This window comes from Notamacropus eugenii, chromosome 1, assembly GCF_028372415.1.
Source record: "Notamacropus eugenii isolate mMacEug1 chromosome 1, mMacEug1.pri_v2, whole genome shotgun sequence".
Classification (NCBI taxonomy): Eukaryota; Metazoa; Chordata; class Mammalia; order Diprotodontia; family Macropodidae; genus Notamacropus; species Notamacropus eugenii.
The window spans coordinates 657,908,289-657,930,500 of record NC_092872.1 but is presented as its reverse complement, the minus strand read 5'-3'; the positions used below and the strand labels follow the sequence as shown (position 1 = coordinate 657,930,500).

Below are 22,212 nucleotides of genomic sequence, written 5' to 3'. Positions count from 1 at the left end.
CAGAATGGTGCTCAAGTGTCTTGATTGTGGGACAGCCAGGAAGCCAAGACTGAAAAGCATGTGCTAGGGGAATTAAGGTGTAAGAAGACTGAAAAGATAGTAGGCAGTTAGGTTATGAAGGGCTTTAATGCCAGATGGATCTGGCATTTATTTGGCAGATATTTGATCCTGGAAGCAATAGAAAGCCATTGGAGTTTATTGAGTAAAGGGTGTGGTGACGTGATCAGACCTGCATTTTAGGAAAATCACTTTGGTGGCCAATGAAGAATGGATTGGAGAGGGGAGGAGGTACACTAGCAGGCTATTAGAATAATTCAGGCATGAGGTGATGAGAGCCTGCACCAGAGTGGTGACAGTGTCAGAGGAGAAAGGAGGACATAATTTGAGGGTTGTTCCACAGGTGAAAGAATCTTTGCATAGTGCCTAGTACTTAGATCTCAATAAGGGCTTTAGCCATTTAGCTATAAGAATGATAATGATAATAATAGCTAGCCTTTAACTAGAGCTTTAAAGTTGGCAAAAGTTATACAAATACTATTTCTTTGGAGCCTCACAACAACCCTGAGGTGTAGGTAGGCACTACTATTATCCCTATTTTTAAAAGGGTAGTTAGCTGTGTGACCCCAGGCAAGTCACTTACCCTGCCAGCCTCATGTTCTCACCTCTAAAATGAGCTCGAAAAGGAAATGCAAGCTACTTTAGTATCTTTGCCAAGAAAACCCTAAATAGGGTCACAAAGAGTCAGATATGAATGAAAACAATTGAACAACAAAAATTTGTAATGAGGAAATTGAGGCAAGCAAAGGTTAAAGGTTGCCTAGGGTCATGCAGCTAATACATGTCTAAGGGAAGATTTGAATTCATGTCCAAATGCAGTGTTCTATCCACTGAACCATCTGCTACCTCTATTATCTACCTATCCTATCCTATCCTATCTATCTATCTATCTATCTATCTATCTATCTATCTATCTATCTATCTATCTATCATCTATCTATCTATCTATCTATCTATCTATCTATCTATCTATCTCCATATTCTCCAATAAATGTTATGAGAGTACAAATAAGACCAAAAAGGGTGACAAAAGATTTAGAAGAAGGAAATTTAAAAGTTAGTCACAATGCTCCAAAAGCAAAGGGTCTTCTTTTGCCTAGGGTCTTCTGACCCTAGCTTTAACAGTATACGGGGGAAAAAACATAAGAGAGATGCACAGAGGAGAAAACAAATTTTAAAACACTGAATTTACCTCATTGTGGAAATATGAATCATAGAAATTCAGAGACGAACTTCCGAAAAGAAAGGTGGCAAATATTAAGGAGTGACAGCATCTTATTATACCTCTAATTCTTTCTTTAATCAAATCCACTCCTTCTTCTAGTAGGTAATTAAGATGTCAAAAGTTTTGAGTAGGGAAATGATTTGGTAAAAGCAGTGGTTTGGAGGAAGATTAATGAGATGATATACAGGATAGATTGGATTGGGGAGGGACTGGGCAAATGGAATTTCTGGTGATAAGGAACTTCATTAAAAGGACCCCATAAAATGGAGGCAGTTCAGAGGTAAACAAGTGAAACATAGAGAAATTAAGGAAGAACCAATAGAATTTGATGAATGAATGAATATAAAGGATGAAGGTGAAAGAGGAGTCTAAGATGACTGAGATTTTGAGCTTGAAGAATGACAACTTTGAGAGAAATTGAGAAGTGGAAAGGAAAGCTAGTTTTGAGAGGAAATTAGTCATATTAGATTTTAAAGTCTGAGGCAATAATGAATAGTTAAATGTTAATGTTTGGCCTGAATTAAAGATTGAGTACTACAACTTAGAAAAGTCACCTCATACAAGTGACGGTACCTTGTTCCCCACTCAAAGAGTTAGTCTTCTTTAAGAAGAATATATGGGGCTCATTACAAAGTTAATCAGTACTATTTTTCTCTTTGGAGGTACCTAAGGTTAGAATGAGAGCCACTCTTCTTGCTTTACCCTGAATGATTTATATAATCACTTATGATTATATATATATGTATGATTATATAAATAAAATAAATTTATGTTTGCTTCTTTGTTCCAGCTAGTCCACCATACGGGTTTCTTCTGTCCCCTGTTCTGTACCAGTCTATGTCTGTTACTTCCTTAGTGAGCTGGCACAAAACTTTCCTTTACCAAGGGTCATTTCTTATATCAGTCTTTGATATTCTACCCTTTACCATATATGTGTGCATACAGTTGTTCTTTTATTATCTTATATTTGCTCATATGTTGCTTTTCAGTGCTTCCTAGTTATTTCATCTTTTCTAGACTGTAGATTCCTGGAGAAAAGGAAAATAGGAACCATGTATTTATCATATTACATGTATCTATGTATGTGTGTATGCATATATTAGTGTGTATGTGTGTCTACACACATGTGCTGAAGGGACATTAGAAACTTTTTAATGCAAACTCCTCATTTAATAGATGAGGAAACTGAGTCATAGAGTGATTGTGGCAGAATTTGATCCCAGGTTTTCCTGACTCCAAGTCCAGTATACCAGTGATGTCAAGTATAAATAGAAATGAATCCCTGTTGGCCACATATTAACTTAGAAAACCACAAATTAGCATTATCAATATTGCCCTGTATTTTTTATTTCTTTTGTTAAACATTCCCTAATTAAGTTTTAATCTGGTTCCAGCTATATTCACAATTACTCCACAGATCTCTTCACTGAAGCATCCACTACAACATATTTGCTTTTCTTCTCCTATAGGAAGCTTCCCCATTTGTTCCTGCTATCACCCCCCCAAAATAACTTTCCTGTACTAAACTTACTTATATATATATTATATCCCCCTCAGTATAATGCAAGCTCCTTAAGAGCAGGAACTACGTTTAATATTTGCCTTTGTATCCCCAGTGTCCACAAGAGTGCCTTGCATATTATAGGCACATAATAAAATCTGTTATTTTGCATTGCATTCTGTATCCCACAGAGTACTTAACATTTGGCTAGGTATATAGGAGTTGAATAAATACTTGTTGATTGAGAGTGCCTCACAATTTCTCCTCTCTCTCTATATAATTTCATCTAGCTAGAATTTTGAGCCTGAAAGGGAGAAATCTCAAGTTTGAGATATAGTTTGCCAAATATTTATGTTTTGTTTTTTACATCAGAGTCTCTATTCTCCCCCACTTCCCAACTTCCTCCATTTCTGATTACTTTAGCTCCATGAGCATATTCTAATCATAAAGTACAGTGAAGATTTATACAACAAAATCTCTAACCTGAGTGTAAACTTTGAATCCATAAATAAATGTGCAATTTAAGAGACTGATTATATGAGAGAGGAAATTAAACATGAGATATATAAGATATATGTGACCAAAATTTGTCAATGATATTCTAAAATAATATTTTGAGAAGAAAATTATGAACATTCTCCATGGAGAAGCAGCATGGTATAACGGAAAAATAATGGTCTAGGAAGCTGTACCCTTAGGAAGTGGTTCTGCCACTACCTAGCTATTTAACCTTAGAAAAGTCTCAACTTCTCTAGGCTTCAATTTCTGCAGCTGTAAAATGAGGAAGTCATTCTAATTAATCTCTAAGATCTCTTCCAGCCCTAAAATTTCATGAATTTATCCCTCATTGAGACACTTGGCCCATGGTCTTGCATATTTTGATGAGATGGAGGTGACCCTTTTAAACAAGGATAGACCTCTCCTCTACAGAGCAGTGACTTACAGTGTGTTTCCAATTCCTCCAAGTAGAACATATACAAATGGTGGGTGTTTTTATGTTTGTTTGTTTCTTTAAGTCAGCATACTGCCCGCTTTTACCCATATGGAATGGTCTCTCATGTATGTCTGAATCCTATGCATTTTGAGGGTTTAGCTCCTTTTTAATACTTTGCTGATTACATCTTGAGGCTGTGTGGTTCAATGTAAAGAGAACTGAATTTAGAAATGGAAGAAATGAGTTTTAACCCTGGTTCTGCTACTTATTACCTGTGTGACTTTAAGCAAGTCACTTAACTCTGGGTTTTCCTCAATTGTAAATGAACAGAATTGGAGTAAATGGCTCTGAAGGTTTTTTCCAAGTCTAAATCTATGACCTTTTCTAGATTTAGTGCCTTTATCATCCATTTCGTGTTATTCTCGTGGTATCACATCATCTGTTATCTTATCTTAGGCTTAGAATCGGATCGGATGGAATCAGGTCGGACTTAGAATTGGAGTGCAGTCTGCTCATAGGTATTTTCTCCTTCCCTCCAAAATTCATAACACTGTGAGATTTATCTTTCTTATTGCTGTTCATAGCCCTTCAGGAACCGTCTGTTACCTAATAAAGTTAACAGTCCTTAGCGAGGCATCCAAGGTCCTTCATTGTCACACCCCCACTCTGTCTTTCCATTCTTACCTCACTTCACGCCCCTCTATGTTCTACATTTTTCGGCCAAACTAGACTCTTTGCCATCTCTCACAGTCCCAAACTTTTCTACTTCTACAGTTTTGCTTATTCTACTTGCTGTGATCACCCAGCACTTGTGATGCCCCTTCTTCCATTTTGTTTCTGAATGAGGATGATATGTGCACTACTCCCTTACAGCTCTGTGAAGAAAGCTATTTAAAAAACTTACAGTGAAATGTGTATGTATACATATGGATACATATGGATACACTGTGGACATGATTATTATTTTGAGGCAGCGCAAATCCATTCAGAATTTTTTATAAGAATTATTATATAACATAAAATTCTTATTCTCTTTATTCCTATGCCTTAAAAATTTGAATGAGTTTGGGCTTTGGTGAACTGGAACATAGCACCACAACATTCCTCAGACACATCTGGATTCCTTTTACAGAGCTAATCTGAAAGCTTTTACACCCACCAAAACACCAACAACTTGGGACACAGGCTTGGTCTATTTAGCCAGAGAATCTAAACTTTCTACCCATAATTTTGCTTTCATTGACTACCCTGTCTTCCTATTTTTTGGATTCTTCTTTTACCTGTGAAGTATGCCGTAGCCTAAGACTTCTCAATAGCTGAGCAGCAGGAAAAATGAGAAGGTGAATTTACGACTACACCTGGCCTTAGAAAATGCCCCAGCAAAGGTGACCCTGAAAAGTTATTATAGCCTCTTATCAATTAGTTGACACTAGCTAGGAAAATGAAACTAAATGTTCTCTTCTTTCCTGTTTTAGATCTCATAAATCCAGTGGAAAGGCTTCATGGGGACTGTATATGGTAATATCTAGACAGACTAATGATAAGTATAGTCCCTTTTGGATTTTCAATGATAGTTTTAAGATTCAGGCTATTAGTTTAAGTGATATGAGAACAAAATTGTTTCTGTCAATGTTTCTTAATATTGGGAAAGTTAAGATGCCTATTTCCAGATTCAGCTTCTTTAATAAGAATATCTGGTATTTTAAAAATATTTTATAAATTTTGTGGCACTTTTGCACATATTTTCTCTTTTATATTTATCACAATTCTGTTTTCTTTTTATATGTTATTTCTTTCCTAAATTAGAAACTTTTTGATGGAAGGAATGATGCAATTTTTCATCTTAAATCTCCAGTGTTTAGCATGATACTCAATTTCTGTGTGTGAGTGAAATATATGTATGTGTTTGTGTGTGTATCAGGAAGACCTGAATTTAAATCGAGCCTCAGACATTCACGAGCTGTAGGATGTTGGGCAAGTAAATTAATCATGTTTGCTTCAGTTTTCCCATCTGAATGAAATGACAAACCATACCAGTATCTTACCACAATAGCTATAACTACATACATAGTGAGGATTCAAATATATATATATATATATATATATATATATATATATATATATATATATATATATACACACACATATATATATACACATACATACACACATATGTAACATATACATATACATCACATATATAGTTAGAGATATGTAACTATATCTATAGCTATATATATATATATATATATATATATATATAAAGTGAGGATTCAATTGTATACATATGTATGTAATGTTGAATCCTCATTCATCATCTATAAATTGAAGGAATTGAACTAGATTGTCTCTACACAGATCTTGTGTACTTTAGGGGTTATTTCTCCTTTTCTTTCCCTTCCTTGTCTTTCCTTGGACTTGTTATTTCATTGGAACAAAGTCAATTCCTTCTACCAATAGGATCAGTGCTTACAATATTAGAGAATTGCCGGGATCTTTGAGAAGTTATTTTCTCAGAGTCACATAACCAGTATGTGCCAGAGAAGGGCTTAAACTCAGGTCTTCTAACTCCTGACCAGCTACAGAGCTCTATGTTATCTAGTGGAAATGATAGGGGAGAATTTCAAAACTGTTAATTTAATAGATACTCATGTCCTAAAGTACCATCTTCACACCTTATAGTGCAATGCTAAGATAGTCTGAGAATTGTAATAGATGAAGCCTAAAAATGTGCTTTTACATTTAAAAGACATATGGTATATAATGCCAACAATTGACTTCAGGCCAGGACAATTCCATGAAAAATGCAAGTGCTCGATAGATATCTGTTGAAACTTGATAATATGAATTTCATTATTAGATAGGAGAAAGCAAATTGACTATATGGAGTGTCAGGATTTGGAATTTGTAATGCTATAAAAAGCCTTGTCTCAGACACAGAAGAGACATGGGCTAAGAGAAAAAGGCTATGATAAGGTTAAGAAAGAATTCTTTCTCTATAGAAATTACATACTTCCATTTGGAATTCATAAATATAGGGTGTAGATCCCTCTCTATTTGGTGACATGATTATTTTTATGACCTCTTCCCTTTCTTTCTCTTCTCTGCCTGTTGCTCTCCTTCTTGTCATGCCACCATTCCATTGAAGCTTATTCTAATCTAGCCCTCAAAAATAATGATAAATACAAATTCCTGTACAGTACAATATTGTTATCTGGTCCAAGAGACTGAAACCCCAAAAGATTAAGTGGCTTTCCTAAGGCTGCTCAGGAAATCAGTAACAGAAAGAGCTATGTAAGTCTCCTGGCTCTATGTCTCTCTTGTTTCCAGTACAACACAGTGATTCTATTTGCTGAAACAGAATCAGTTCCAACATCAATTTACTCCCTAACCACAAAATAAGGAGTTCAGGTGAAGAGTCAACTAGAATATTGGAACTATGGAGGTATGCCCATAGTACGCATACAATACATTTTTTGTTAATTGACTTTAGAATAAAGGAAGTTATAGCATTAGAACTAAGGAAGACTTATATGAACCGATAAAGAATGAAGCAGAACCAAGAAAACAATATACACAACACCCACAATAATATAAAGGAAAACAAAGTTAAAAGACATTAGAACTTGGATTAATGTGATAATTGCTCAACTCAAAAGAACTGATGATGAAATATATTTTCCTCTGCAGTGTAATAGAAAGAGAAGTAGCCTTGGAGTAGGAAGACCAAGTTCACATCCCAGTTCTTTTATCTGCAGTCTATGTGACCCTGGGCAAGACATTTTTGTCTCTCCATGCCTCAATTTCCTCAAGTATAAAATGAGGTGATTAGGCTACATGGTTTCTAAAGCCCTTTAAGTTATAGATTTTTGATCCACTCGGTAGAGAAATGATATACTAAGGATGCACAATGCTACATATCCTATCATATATGGTAGGCTCTGTCAGTTTCTTATGATTAACTATTTTTCTTTACACAAGAGAGGATTCAGTGAGGAAGGCTTATTGGGAAGTAATGGTAATGTAAAGAAAAGGAGCAAGATCAAGTATTTTCCAAATAAAAGAAAGAAAAATCAAAAGAGTGAAGAGCAACATTTTTCCCCTTATTTAATGGAAAGCCATTTTTTTTAATGATGAATAAATTATAAACAAGGCTGGATTGCTTTCCATAGTTAATACTGAAAATCATTCTCAGGAAGGGAAGTGTTCTTTGATAATTTAATAAGAATTTATTTGGAAAGAAGCGTTCAGAGGACTTGAGAAACTATTAAGAAAAAGATTCATCGCCTATGCTGAGAGCATTATTGTTTCCACCTCCTCTGGCTGAACGTTAAATGTTACAAAGGCAAAAGTCTCTTGGAAAGAACTGGCATATGTGGAAAATTGGAGTTTCCAAACAATAGAAATTACTAAAATAGACAAAGTAGTCTAAAAAGATATTTGAAGCTTTCTAAAACTCCATTTTTGAGAGTGAACTTTTAAAGTTTAGGTCACAGTTAAATTTCTATTCCCTCTCAACTCTCAGGAAGAGAATTTTGCACTGTGTGAAAATTTGGTATCTATTATCTCCTGAATGCAATGAGGACAATGAAATAGACTTAAAATAATTTTATTGATATATTTAATTTTTTATATCACATTTCCCTATATATCCCTGTACTTCCTATTCCATTCTGAAAGAGCCATACCTAACAATGAAAAATAAAAGAGATAAAGGAAAAAAAAAGTGATCAAATTAGCTAAAATCATAAAAAGCTAATGTTATGTGCTGCATTCCATACCTATAGTCCCCCATTTTTGCAGGGAAGTGGGGAAAGTGTCTTCTTAGATCTCTTCATTGTGGCTAAGTTCAGTCTTTATAATTTTGTTTTTTCATTCTTATTCTTTCCTCTGATGTCATTATCCCTATTCTGTATATTGTTTCTTGCTTCTGTTTACTTCATGTTGCACCAGTTCACATAACATCCTTTCCATGTTTCTTTATATTTTTCATGTTCATTATTTCTTACACAGCAGTGATCTTACATTACATTCAGGTCCCACTTTTTTTCAGCCATTCCCCAAAATAATGGGCATCTACTTTGGTTCCAGTTCATTGTTATTACTTAAAAAATACTGTTATGCATATTTTGTATATATAGGACCTTTGTTTTTTTCATTAAGCTCCTTGGGAGAGGACAATTATTATATTAAATGAGGGCAATTAATTTTCACTAATATAGAAGAAAATAATAGGATTTCCATTTTCTTGATCTCAAACTAAAATACTAAAAACATTTTACACCATTGATGTACAAAAAGGAGGAGGACAGTAAACATTTTTATAGCACCTACTATGTGTTGGGCACTATGCTAACTGCTTTATAAATATTATCTCATTTATATTAAGAAAATTGTAGCAAGACAAAGCAGCCTATTATTAGTGTGATCTTGAGAATATTACTCACTAGATGAAAATCTCTAAAGTCCCTTTCCAGCTCCGACATTCTATGAGCCTGAAGAACATCATAGCTTCAGTGATGGTTTAACTTTACCACTCTATCATACATCAAGAGACAACATTGTGTAGACTGAGAATGAGAAGACCTACAGGAGGTATAAGTCTCAGTTTTACCACAGGTCATGCTGTAACCTTGGACAACTCAGTTTACTTCTCAGTGTCTCTGTTTCACCCAAAATAAGGGGGTTGTGTTAGATGATTTTTAAGGTCTCTTGAAAGTTTTACAAAGCTTCAAAGTTCTACAATTTTATGAGCATCTGGAATTAAATCACTGAATTTAATACGCATAAAAAATAAGTTAAGTTGCTATACAATGCTGGGAAAGTAGAGGATAAATAATAATCTGTCTGAAGAGAAATATTGTTATAATATTCTTGAATTAGATTATAAAATATTCCCAAAGGGTTTAGTGTAATACTCTGATCATCAAAGAATACTGATATATCTTTATTTGATTTTTTGATTCTTGTGGGAAGAACCCAGAATAAATAGATAGATGACAGATAGGTAGATAGATGATAGATAGATAGATAGATAGATAGATAGATAGATAGATAGATAGATAGATAGATTTTAAGGTGATTTAAATAGTTGGGTATAAAGAATTGAGACCAGTTCTGAAAGGAGAAAATAACCAGAAAAAATTTAAATATACATTTTAAAGCAAGACAATTTTATTGGCTTTAAAGTAACTTAAACATACATTTGATCAGCATTTCAATGAGTTCTTCAGTGAAATTAAGTTTAAAATATGGCTGGGGTGTTTCTACTATCACTTTTTATTGTTTTTTTTCATTTCTGACTGAGTTAAAAAGTCACCTCTAAGCAATAGATTTATCTCCTTTCTAAGGATCAACTTTGCTAAGTAAGAAGAGGATATTTATTTAGTCATGAATTCTTTTGCCATGGAAATCTATGTCAATTTTTGAGATCCTTAACTATAAATGAAAATAAGGATAGAAGGAAGATGTAGTTAGATGTAAGTGTGGTTCACAGATTCTCCTGAGAGATGCAAATAAGATTTTAGTGAAGTTGGTTTCAGAACAAGACATCATCACTTCTTGGTATATTTGGTGATTTTATACTGCAGTGCTCATGATACAGATAAGCCAAAAAGATATATTAACAAAAATCCTTACAAATGAACTTGAATTGAAGAGGATGAGGAGGTAGACACATTCTTTAAAAAAACTGATATGACCCATATTATATACCATGATTTCTTCAAAAACATGGTTGATAGGGACTAATATTGGCAAAAGCCAAAAAAATCACAAAAATGAAATTGATTATATAGTATGTTACTGATTTCTAAAGTGATAAATAATTCTTAATCAGTTATATATTCAAACTATTGATTTGTTATAGGAAATATTAATATCAATACCAAATAAAAAGAATAAAAAATAGAAATTATATGGCACAATTTAAACAACTCCAAACTTATTTATTTAAACAAGTTATTGATGCTAAATAATAAGAAACAAAGAAACCACTATCATCATAGACTATCACTGTATCCCATGATTGTTTAAATAATGAAAAGCAATTGCCACAATAAAGAGACCAAAGAAATCTTGAGAATGCCTCATCTAGAAACCACTTGATCTTCTGGACAAGTGGAGAGACATGACAGCCAATGGCAACTCTAGCTTAAAATATAAATTCACTGGCAAAATTTTGTGGTTGGTCATTGGGAAGATTTTCAGGAGCATTGCTTTATAAAATTGCTTTATAAAATAGTAACAACACAATAGTGTTGGGGGTGGAGGAGAAGTTTACAGAATATTTAGTCCAAGTCCTGGTTAAACCAAATCACATCAAGAGAATGGAAGAATAAAAACAAATATTGCTGAAATATGGAAAGAATGTCAAGATTTCTATTTCAGACATTTTTTTCTTTATCGATAATAATATAGCTAACACATTTCAAGTTAGATATAATAGTCTCCATTGTGTTACAGGAGAAAGTAGAAATGGCACTAAAGAAAACCAAGATGGAGGGAAGGAGTGGCACAAGAAAAAGTGGGATAAGTCCATGCTGGAGGTAACACAATTTTGAGGTTATTGAAGGATTCAGTCTTCAAATATCTGAAAGAGGGAAAATACTGAAGAATTGGTAAAAATCAAAAATTTACTGCTACTGAAAAAGGAAACCAAGAAACTATCAAGTACTAACTTCCAACCTGTATTCTTACTTCTCTCTTTAAAAAAAAAGAAACTTAAGAGAATAATTTATATATATACACACACTCACATACACGCAACACACACACACACACACACATATATGTATATATATACATACACAAATGAAAGAAGGAAATAGGCAGATGAATTTCTATAGAAGACCACATCTTTACAGTTACATAAGTTGAAGAGCATAAGAGAATTAACTAAAACATGAAAAGAAATTCAAGAATTCCCCATGCTTACTTACAGTTGGGAATTTTTAAAACTATTTTATTTTAAAATACATGATTTGGTAAAACAAATTGCCATTTGGAAGGTACTGGACAAAAGGTTTCTTATATGCTAAAATAATGAAAATATTCCTTAATAAATATAAGAAATATAATATAATCAACATGATAAGAAAAATTTATTCAAGCTTTTGATTAATACGCTATAATGTTAATGTAACGTTAGTGGTGGGTGGGGGGAAGAGTTAAAGATCTCCTCCACCCATTAACAGGCCTCAACACTTCAATGCCTTAATTTTTATTGAGGCACTGAGTCAGAGAGTCATGCCTTCCAGCTCTGAACAGTGTAAAGTTTTGCTTTGGGACTTAACTCATTGCAAGTGTATGTTCAGCCAGACAAGACTCTAGGTAAGTGCTAAGGAGCCCCCTGGCTTTGAAAATCCGTATGTTGATGGTTCTCTCTCTGGTAACTATGTATGTATGTAATGGTCAGACAGTTGCATGTGTCTGTTGATTTGTGATATATGTATTGTTTATGATCAGACAGTCAGAAGCTCTGTCCGCTGGTCTCTATTTTTACATTTGTATTTTCTCTGAGGTTCTGAGCGTTGACTTTTTCCCCTGAACTAAGTGAATGATATATGTGTTTGATTAAAGTAGATTGTTGACCCTTCAAAAGTTGCTTTCCTTTTAGAAAAGCAGATCTAAGAACCTGTACAGCAGGCCCTCCTGTGCATGCCAGGGTCCTTGCTGTTACATAAGCACAAAACAGAGAGATGTAAGCTAATCAAAGATATTTTCCCCTGTTACGGAGGACATATAATGCAGAGTTGAAACGGAAAAGTCCCTTATAAATAGCAAAATCCTCCTATTTGTGGATGGTATTGTGCTTCTTACATCAAGCCTTAGGACAACACAAAAATCTTCAAAATGAAAGCTATAATAACTCAAGAATTTAACTTAAGTTTACATATAAGGAAAAACTAAATTGATAAGTAATGTTTATTATTCAGATTATGATAGCTAGCTAGCTAGATAGCCCATAGAGTGATAACTCATATGTGTGTCTGTGTATGTGTATGTGTATGTATATGTATGTATGTGTGTGCATGTGTCTTAGACATTGAAAATAAGTAATGAACTTGGCCTAGTGTTGAGTAGAAAGAAGAGGGTGTGAAATTATGCAGGTCTATTAATGACCCCAATCTTCTTCCTGAAATCAAAACCTATCTTTTTATACCAATATTTTTCTAGTGATGTTATATAGATGCAGATCATATAATCTCTGAGGATTCATAAAGCAATGAGGAGATGTACAGGTGTATAAATAGGCTGCAGAATCTTATGAATGATGAACTATGTTCATGAGACAGCATTAATGCAAATAAATATGCAACCAGAAAAGAACCAGGGTTGATCATGTAACAAAAGTGAGTGATGATAGCCAATGACTGTGAAGCTAATGTCATAGGATGTCAAGAGATCTGGTCAATTAGATTCGATTCATCCCTTTGGGTGAATTCCCTATGTAGAATTTATTGGAGAATAAGGACTAGAGTTTGAGGATCAGAATATACATATAAAATGTAATTTGTACTGTTAAAGAGTATCTATAAGAGATAAAGATGAAATCATTGGAGCCCAGAAGTATTTTCAGATCATTAGTGAACAAATAATCTTTAGGGGATCCTTGTGATTTCATTGATATAGGAAGTACACAGTGAGAAAACTCTCACTAAAAATTCTATACTTTACTATAGGTTCTTAGAGGTTAAGTGACTTCCCAAGGGTCACACTGACAATATGTGTCAAAGGTGACGCTTTTGAACCCTGATGTCTGACTTATGGGTCAGCTTTCATCATGCTGACTCTCTTCAATAATTGACAATACTTAAATTTCAGCTTTTCTGGAGAAACAAAAAGTAACAAGGCAGATAGTGTCTCCTGATGAACAGCTAATGAGACTTCTAAAATAGCTCAATTTATAATCAATGAGTACCTTAGGCACCAAGACTGAATCTCAATATATCTCAATGAAAGAAAACCTCTGGTACAACAGGTTGTTAAGGCAGTCACCAACGTAACCCTCACAAACCAGCACTCTGTAATGGTACATGAAAATTCTTCCGGGAAGATGGAACAAGAAAAGGTTTTACTAGACTCTGACTATAAAGGATGAAACAAATTTGTTTGTGCTGGTTTGCTACGCTTTGTCCCTCTTAGGTCCTTTTATTAGGTCTATGAAAAACAAAATAACATAGAATGCAAGGATTCCATAAAAATTATTTGATCACTAATATAACTTCACTTACACTAGTCTTTTAAACTAAATACAGCCATCCTTTCCCTTCTAACTATAAAAAGTCTTTTAATAGTTCTTACCTGCTAGGGACAATAGCCTCTTCTGTCTCTTTAGTCATGCAACAATGTCTAAAATATGCATCTGTATATTTATAAAATGTTGTAAATAGAGAAGTGTTATTAGTGCTGTTGTAGCACCAATATAGTAGCAATCCATTAATCTTTATGGTTTGTTCTCATGAAACTTCTAACCTGAGTTAGGAAAAATCAATATTCAACTTCAGTAATATTATTTAGAAGTTAATAGGTATAGCAGTGCAATAGCTACTAGGCTCCTTAAATATCAGGCAATAGTTTTGATGTCCTATAATTGAGGGAAGGGGATGGTCCAGCTGGGGTCCAGCTCTGGCCCAGGAGCAGAGGAGAAGGTGGCCCTGGCAGGAGTAGTAGCAGCAGCTTCCAGAATTCTGGGCTCACAGATGGTAAGGCATCATGCCCTGCGACTGCATACCCACCACCACCTTGACCTCCATTGGAAGCAAATTCCATCCTTGACAAAGAGTTAGAAAGTCAAATATTTGGCTGAGAAGATGAGCAAACAGAGGGGAAAATATCAAACTATAGAATTTTACTTTGGTGAAAAGGGAAATCAAAACATAGAACCAGAAGGCAACAAAGTGAAAGCTCCCATATGAAAAGCTTCCAAGAAAAATATGAATTGGTATCAGGCCATGGAAGAGCTCAAAAAGGATTTTGAAAATTGAGTAAGAGAAGTGGAGGAAAAATTGGAAAGAGAAATGAGAGTGATGCAAGAAAATCATGAAAAATGAGTCACAGCTTGCAAAAGGAGACCTAAAAAAATACTGAAGAAAATAATACCTTAAAAGTAGACTAACTCAAATGGTAAAAGAGGTTCAAAAAGCCAATGAAGAGAAGGATGCCTTAAAAAGCAGGATGGGATAAATGGAAAAGGAGGTCCAAAGTCTCACTGAAGAAAATAATTCCTTCAAAATTAGAATGCACTAAATGGAAACTAATGACTTTATGAGAAATCAAGAAATTATGACACAGAACCAAAAGAATGAAAAAATAGAAGACAATGTGAAATAGCTCATTGGAAAAATTGTTGACTTGGAAAATGGATCCAGGAGAGATAATTTAAAAATTATTGGACTACCTGAAAGTCATGATCAAAAAAATAGCCTAGACATTGTCTTTCAAGAAATTATCAAGGAAAACTGCCCTGATATTCTAGAACCAGAGGATAATATAGAAATTGAAAGAATAAATTGATCACCTCCTGAAAGAGATCCCCAAAGGAAAACTCCTAGGAATATGGTAGCCAAATTCCAGAGTTCCCAGGTAAAGGAGAAAATATTGCAAGCAGCCAGAAATAAACAATTTAAGTACTGTGGAAAAACAATCAGGATAACACAAGATCTAGCAGCTTCCACATTAAGGGAACAAAGGGCTTGGAATATGATATTCTGGAAGTCAGAGGAGGTAGGATTAAAACCAAGAATCACCTACCCAACAAAACTGAGTGTAATACTTCAGGAGGAAAATGGAATTTCAATGAAATAGAGGACTTTCAAGTATTCTTGATGAAAAGAACAGAGTTGAATAGAAAATTTGACTTTCAGATACAAGAATTAAGAGAAGCATGAAAAGGTGAACAGGAAATAGAAATTATAAGGGACTTAATAAAGTTGAACTTCTCAAATTCCTAAATAGAAAGATATTTGTAACTCTTGAGACCTTTCTCAGTATTAGGATAGTTGGAGGAGATAGATAGGTAGGTAGGTAGGTAGGTAGGTAGATAGATAGATAGATAGATAGATAGATAGATAGATAGATAGATAGATAGATAGATAGATAGATAGATAGAGAGAGAGAGAGAGAGAGAGAGAGAGAGAGATAGATAGATAGATAGATAGATAGATAGATAGATAGATAGATGGCACAGGGTGAGTTGAATATGAAGGAATGATATCTAAAATGTAAAATTAAGGGGTTAGAGAGGAATATATTGGGAGGAAAAAGAGAGAGACAGAATGGGGTAAATTATCTCATATAAAAGAGGCAAGAGAAGGTTTCACAATGGGGGGGAAAGCGGGGAAGTGAGAGAGAATGAGTGAACTTCACTCTCATCGGATTTGGCTTAAGAAGAGAATAATACACATACTCAATTGTGTATCTTACCCTACAGGAAAGTAAGGGGAAAGGAGATAAGGGTGGGTGAATGATAGAAGGAAGGGCAGATTGGGGAATGGGATAGTCAAAAGCAAACATTTTTGAAAAGTGACAGAGTCAAAGATGAAAATAGAATAATAGGGGGCAAGATAGGATGGAGGGAGATATAGTTAGTCTTTCACAACATGACTATTATGGAAGTGTTTTGCATAACTACACATGTATAACCTATATTGAAGTGTTTGCCTTCTCAATGAGGGTGGGTGGGGAGGGAAGAAGGGAGAGAATTTGGAACTCAAAGTTTTAAAAACAAATGTTAAAAACTGGTTTTACATTCAACTGGGAAATAAGATATATAGACAATAGGGTATAGAAATCTATATTGCACTACAAGAAAGTAAGGGGGAAAGTAATAAGGGGAGGACATAAAAAGGAGGGCAGATGGGGGGAAGGGGTAATCAGAATATATACCATATTGGAACTGGAGAAGGGAAGAGATAGGGAAACAATCTAAAACTCAAAATCTTGTGGAAAGGAATGTCGAAAACTAAAAATAAATTAATTAATATAAAAAGTCAGATCTAAAGGCATCTCTTTGTTCACATGTCAACCAGGGTAGGAGAGTGAAAGAATAGAGAAATAAGTTGCCAGAAGAATAGGGCTTTGGTTCTGTCTTCATCATTAAATAGCTGAGGGATGATGAGAACTGCACTGAGCAATATGCAAACTGACAAACTGAAACGAATGGATTAGGTTTCAAAGCACCTTCTGGTTCTCAAAATCCTGGATTCTACAGTGCTATGAGAGACAGATTTGCCTCTACACTATCTGTTTTAAAGTGAACTAAGTAAAAGGCTAACGGAGAACTACTGAGTCAGCCAGTACCCATTGGCACCCAACATGTGCATATGTTTCATCCCCTATTAAGTGTGTGTGCTTCTAAAGGGCAGGAATTGAATTTGCCTTCTCAGTGTTAAACACAATGTTTGGCACATAATGGATATTTAATGTTATTATAATTTAAATTGCCTAGATTTGGACATCAGTAGTTGATAAACAGCATAGAAAACATAGTATCTTGAAATTTGAAGGAACTTAAGAGTCTTTCTAGGCCAGGTGTTTCTAAAGTTTTTTCATATCATGTACCCTTTCAGCAGCCTAGTGAAGCCTGTAGGTCCCTTCCCAGAATGTTTTTAAATAATTGAAAGAAATCCTAAATTTTAGTTAGGAGTTAGTGAAAAGAAGAATATAATTTTTCCCCATTCAAGTTCATGAACCCCCTGAAATCTATCCACAGATCTCTGTGGATCCCAAGTTAAAAACTGTCTCCTCCCCAACTTACTCAATGCATAATCATCAAGCCCTTTGATAAAAATCATCATCATCATCATCATCATCATCATCATCATCATCATCATCATCATCATCATCAACATAGCACTTTATAGTCTGTAAAATGCTTTCCATATGTTCATTAACTTAATTTGAAGATCTCTAGTGAAGGAGACTCTACTACCACTTAAAATATTCCGTTCCACTTTTTAAGGATTCCAATTGCTTGGAACATCTAAATTTGTCCCTTTTAACTTCCTCCCACTGATCCTAGTTCTGCCCTTTGGGGTCAAGTAGAACAAAGATAATACTTCTTCTACATGATAATCTCTGAAGGACCAGAGGATGGCTATCATGGTCTTCTCTTCTCTGGACTCAATATTCCTCTTTTCCTCAAACAGGACTTTCATGGAAAGATAATAAAACCCTTTATCACCCTGGTTGCCCCCACCTCACTACAGAGCCTTTATAAAAAGACTCAGAACATTTTGCCATCTTTCACATGTAGAAACAGATTTAGGATTTGTAAATTAACCCTTTTAATATCTTAAAAAAGAAAATTTTTCCAAACTAACTTGTACTTGCCATACCTTAGAGGTTAGGGATTCTAGCTAACCTCAAAAGAAGCATTCCCTGAACTTCATTAGCCTGTGTAGAGCTTTTCCACTTGGAATGATTTCCTCACTCATCTCAGTGGATCCAAATCCGGCTCATCCTTTAAAGCCCAGATCAATGCATTCTTTCTAAATGAATGCTTCCTAGACCACTCCAGCCCACTGAGATCCTTTCCTCTTCTAAACTAAAAGTACTTATTGCTCCTTATTCAATTCAACAAACACTAGTGTCTAATAGCAGATTTTGGAAGTATATTGTCTTTTCCTCAGTGTAACAAATTCAATATTTATTAAACATGTAGTTTGGTATCACACAAAGAACAAATACTTTTGCCCTTAAAGATTTTATATTCTACTGGAATTTGCACTAACCATTTGATAATCCATCACAACAATTCTTGGATCTTTGTATTTATTGTTATTTAATTTTTGGTGTTTATACCTTTTCTCAGTAAGTAGCCTGTACCCTTCCTGGTGGCAAGAAATATACTTTAAATAGTAACAATATCTAATATTTATGTGGTACTTTAAGGTTTTCAAAACTATACATATTATCTCATTTTATCCTCAGATTAACATGCTGAGGTTGGCATTAGTATTATAACATTTTACAGATGAGGCAACCGAGGATGGGAGAGGTTAAATGTCTTGCCCAGTGTCATGTGGCTAGTAAATTTCTGAGTCAGGATAAGAGCTGAGGTCTTTCTAATTCTGAGTGAGATGCTCTATCAATACCTAGGAGCCCCAAAGCTTTACATATAATAGGTACTCAATAAATGTTTATTAATTTTATCTGCGTACTTGTTTACAGAAAGTGCATTTTTGACATTGTGGTACAGAACACAAAGGGTTCCTCTTATTATGTTACATGATGGGTTTTTTCCTTTCTTTTTTTCTTTTAGAAGTTGTGAGTTACATTGAAGTGTTAATTGTGATTTATCTGAAGAATTATTAAGCATAGCAACCCAAATGATGTTAAGCTTCACGATTTAGTATTATGAGAAGAGGTCTATTTTTATTGACAGAGCAAAACTTTGAGTAGGGAATTCAAATTAGGACCAATTCAGGGTTTAGTGATGCATTCTGCTTCAGAGTTTAAATGGTAAATTCCAATAAAGAGCTTTTCCCCATTTTTAAGTGCATCATGACATATTCTTTCCTTTAATTTGTGCTTAGGAAAGCAGATTCGGTGTTCAGAAAATTCTATGTTTATTCTACGAGTGAGTATTATTTACCTATAGCAGCATTGCATATACTCCAAAGAGAATAAAATCTACTCATAACAATTAGCTGCTATAAGAAAGTCTTCCAGACAATTAGGGATGATGTTGCTGGTCAATGGTTTGGGCACATTTCATTAAAGACCCACTGGACTTGCCAGATGTATTGCTTCATAGAAATGCGCTCACCACAATGCCCAATAATGGAAGGTTGAGTGTCATGCCTAATTGCTAATTTCAACCTTTATTACCTATATTTTTCAGTGCAAGCACTTTAAGGAGACCTGAAGATTCTTCATTAGTTCCTGCCCTCTGATGAGAGGACGTGGTATTGAGTGCTTCAGTTCAGTAACCCATTCCAAAGTGTAACAATGTCTTTTTAATGACAAATCTCAAATTAAAAATAGTTATACCACAAACCCATTTTCTAAAGTGATGTGCTAGTTCTCACTGCTAAGCATGAAACTAAAAACAAACTCCAACAACAGCAAAATGCTAGTTTTAGAAAATTGTAATATGAACTCTGTAATATGAATACAGAAACTCTGTAAATTTTTTATTGAGGTTTGACTTTGTGGTATAGCTATAGCAGAAGGTCTTTTAAACTTGCTTTCCATAGTTATTGTCACAGTACTATCCTGATATACATACAGATTGGTTAAAAATAAGATAATTTGCAAATAATGATGTTGGCGCATGAATGTTCTTTACATATGTTTATGTATAAATAATATATGCCTAGTATCTTCATCTAGAATATAAGTTTCCTGAGGGTAGTTAGTGCCTCTCACACTTTACATCTCCAAAGTGCTCAGCCCAGTTTCTTTATAAGAATTAAGCACAGCATCCTGAATGGAGTGCTATACTTTGGCTCAAGAAGAGCTGGATTTAAATCTCCCTCTAGATCTCTACTATCTGTGTGACCTCAAATAAGTTGCTTAAACTGTCTGAGCTTTAATTTCCTTATCTGCAAGACAGGATAAAAAGAATGACTTTTAGAGTTGTGGTGAGGATCAAGTCATATAATATGTATAAAGTTCCATATAAATGTGAGGTAATAATCAACCAAATAATGCTCTGTCAAGTACTACTAAATATTACTACAGAAAATACAATGTCACCAGCATTTCCATTAATACCATAAAGGGCTAATGATCCCCAGTTTGGAGAATCCTGCTATCTATTTAGAAACTGATGAGAAAATACAATTTCTCCCCTGCTCTTGACTATCTCTCCAAAAAACAATTGTAATAAACAGCCTAACATATGCTGTAGCCCTAAGTACATAAAGCTTTGATTGAAGGGTGCTCTACTGTGTTTCTACATGCCAGCATCCATTATTATTTCCCCTTTTATCCACAGAGTTAGAATGATGATTACCTTGAAATGATACCTTTATATCCATCTAACTATTATATATCAGTTAGTCTATTCCAGTCTATAGAATCTCTAGCCATCCCTAGGTTCCAATGGTCCCTGTTCTCTATTAACAGTACCAAACTACCACATGACAATTTCAACTGACAAGGACTTGTCTTCTCTCTAGAGCAATGCTTTCTCTTCTCTTCTCTCATTTTCTTCCTTTTCTCTTTTAAAAATATATATGGGGTAACAAAAGATTGCCTATCCCTTATTTTTATGTGAAAATACAGTCTCTAAATATATGACATATTTAATTTTTTTTTCAGAAAACTACATTTAATCCTGGCTTAGTTTAGATGTTTTTAAAATCATTCTTCTTATAGTCTGCACCATATTGATTATAGTATGAAAGCAAATTGATTTCAATTATTTAACTAACTTCCTAGACAAGGGGAAAACAATCCTGATTGATCATCCTGGGCATGTTAGACTGGTTCCTGGGACCAGCTTTATAATTCTGACTTTAAAACTGTTTTCTTTCACTTTGTTTTTAAACAAGTTTATTTCTCTTCTGTGTGTATTCTTGTGGATTGTTATTTGATTATACTGTCTATGAGACAGTAAGGGAATCAAGAGAATGTATGAGGGGCAGAATTTGCACTCAAACATGAGAGAGGAGACCCTTGAAATCAAATGCTAATCCTCTCCGAATAGATAATTCAAGTTATTTCTTTTAAATAAACTATGGCTGTGGTAAGTTAGGTGGGTTTTTAAAGAGGCAGAAAATGTGCAACTAAAAGTAAACTTTGCTTACATTTCTGCTTAAGAATGCTTTTTTTTTTTTAATAGCGTGGAACTGACAAATTTAGTCAATAGCATCATGGTGATTTTCAAATCATTAATTCTGATCCAGTGCTTATTTGAAACAAGAAGTACATTTTACATGTGAAGTGAATAACAATGGTGCACACTTGCTCCCTGTGAACACTGTGGTTGTGTGACAGAGAATGCAGGTTGCATTTAAATAAATTTACTTTAAACTAATTATGAATAACTATTAATATTAGATGCTTTTTCATCATTGGTCGGTGGCCCTCCCTAATTTTTGTGATTTTTCAGCAATTTGCATCAAAATAATAGATACGTTTCCTCCAAGAGAACATTTATGATATTTTCCCAATAAGTTTTGTTTTTAATTTACTCTTACTTTTGTCAAAACCTTCCCTTTGTTTAATGTTTAAATGTTTAACCATCAATAAAAAGAGCTTTAACATTGTTGTGTCTTTTAGGTTTACATTTCTCTGATTTCAATGATGTTTTGAATTTTACAGAAGATAAAGTGTGCCTTCAGTTTCCCTTATGCGATGCCATTACTACACACTGTGTCCAGAACAGTTTAGCTTAGCATTACATTCAAATGACCCTAACTTTTCAATTAGTATTTGATGGTTTCTCAGAATATCTGGAATTTGGTGAAACGGACGCAAAACAGCGTTTGTCGCCTTTTATTTTTTCTTCATAAAGTCATTCACAAATACATATTCACTGCC

At 34.3% G+C, this 22,212-nt stretch overlaps 1 protein-coding gene across 21 annotated transcripts in view; it reads right to left on the bottom strand.

The window, feature by feature from the left end:
- Positions 1-22,212, bottom strand: part of NRXN1 (neurexin 1) — a 1,424,087-nt gene that overhangs the window by 209,863 nt on the left and 1,192,012 nt on the right. The gene's annotated exons all lie outside the window — the stretch shown is intronic.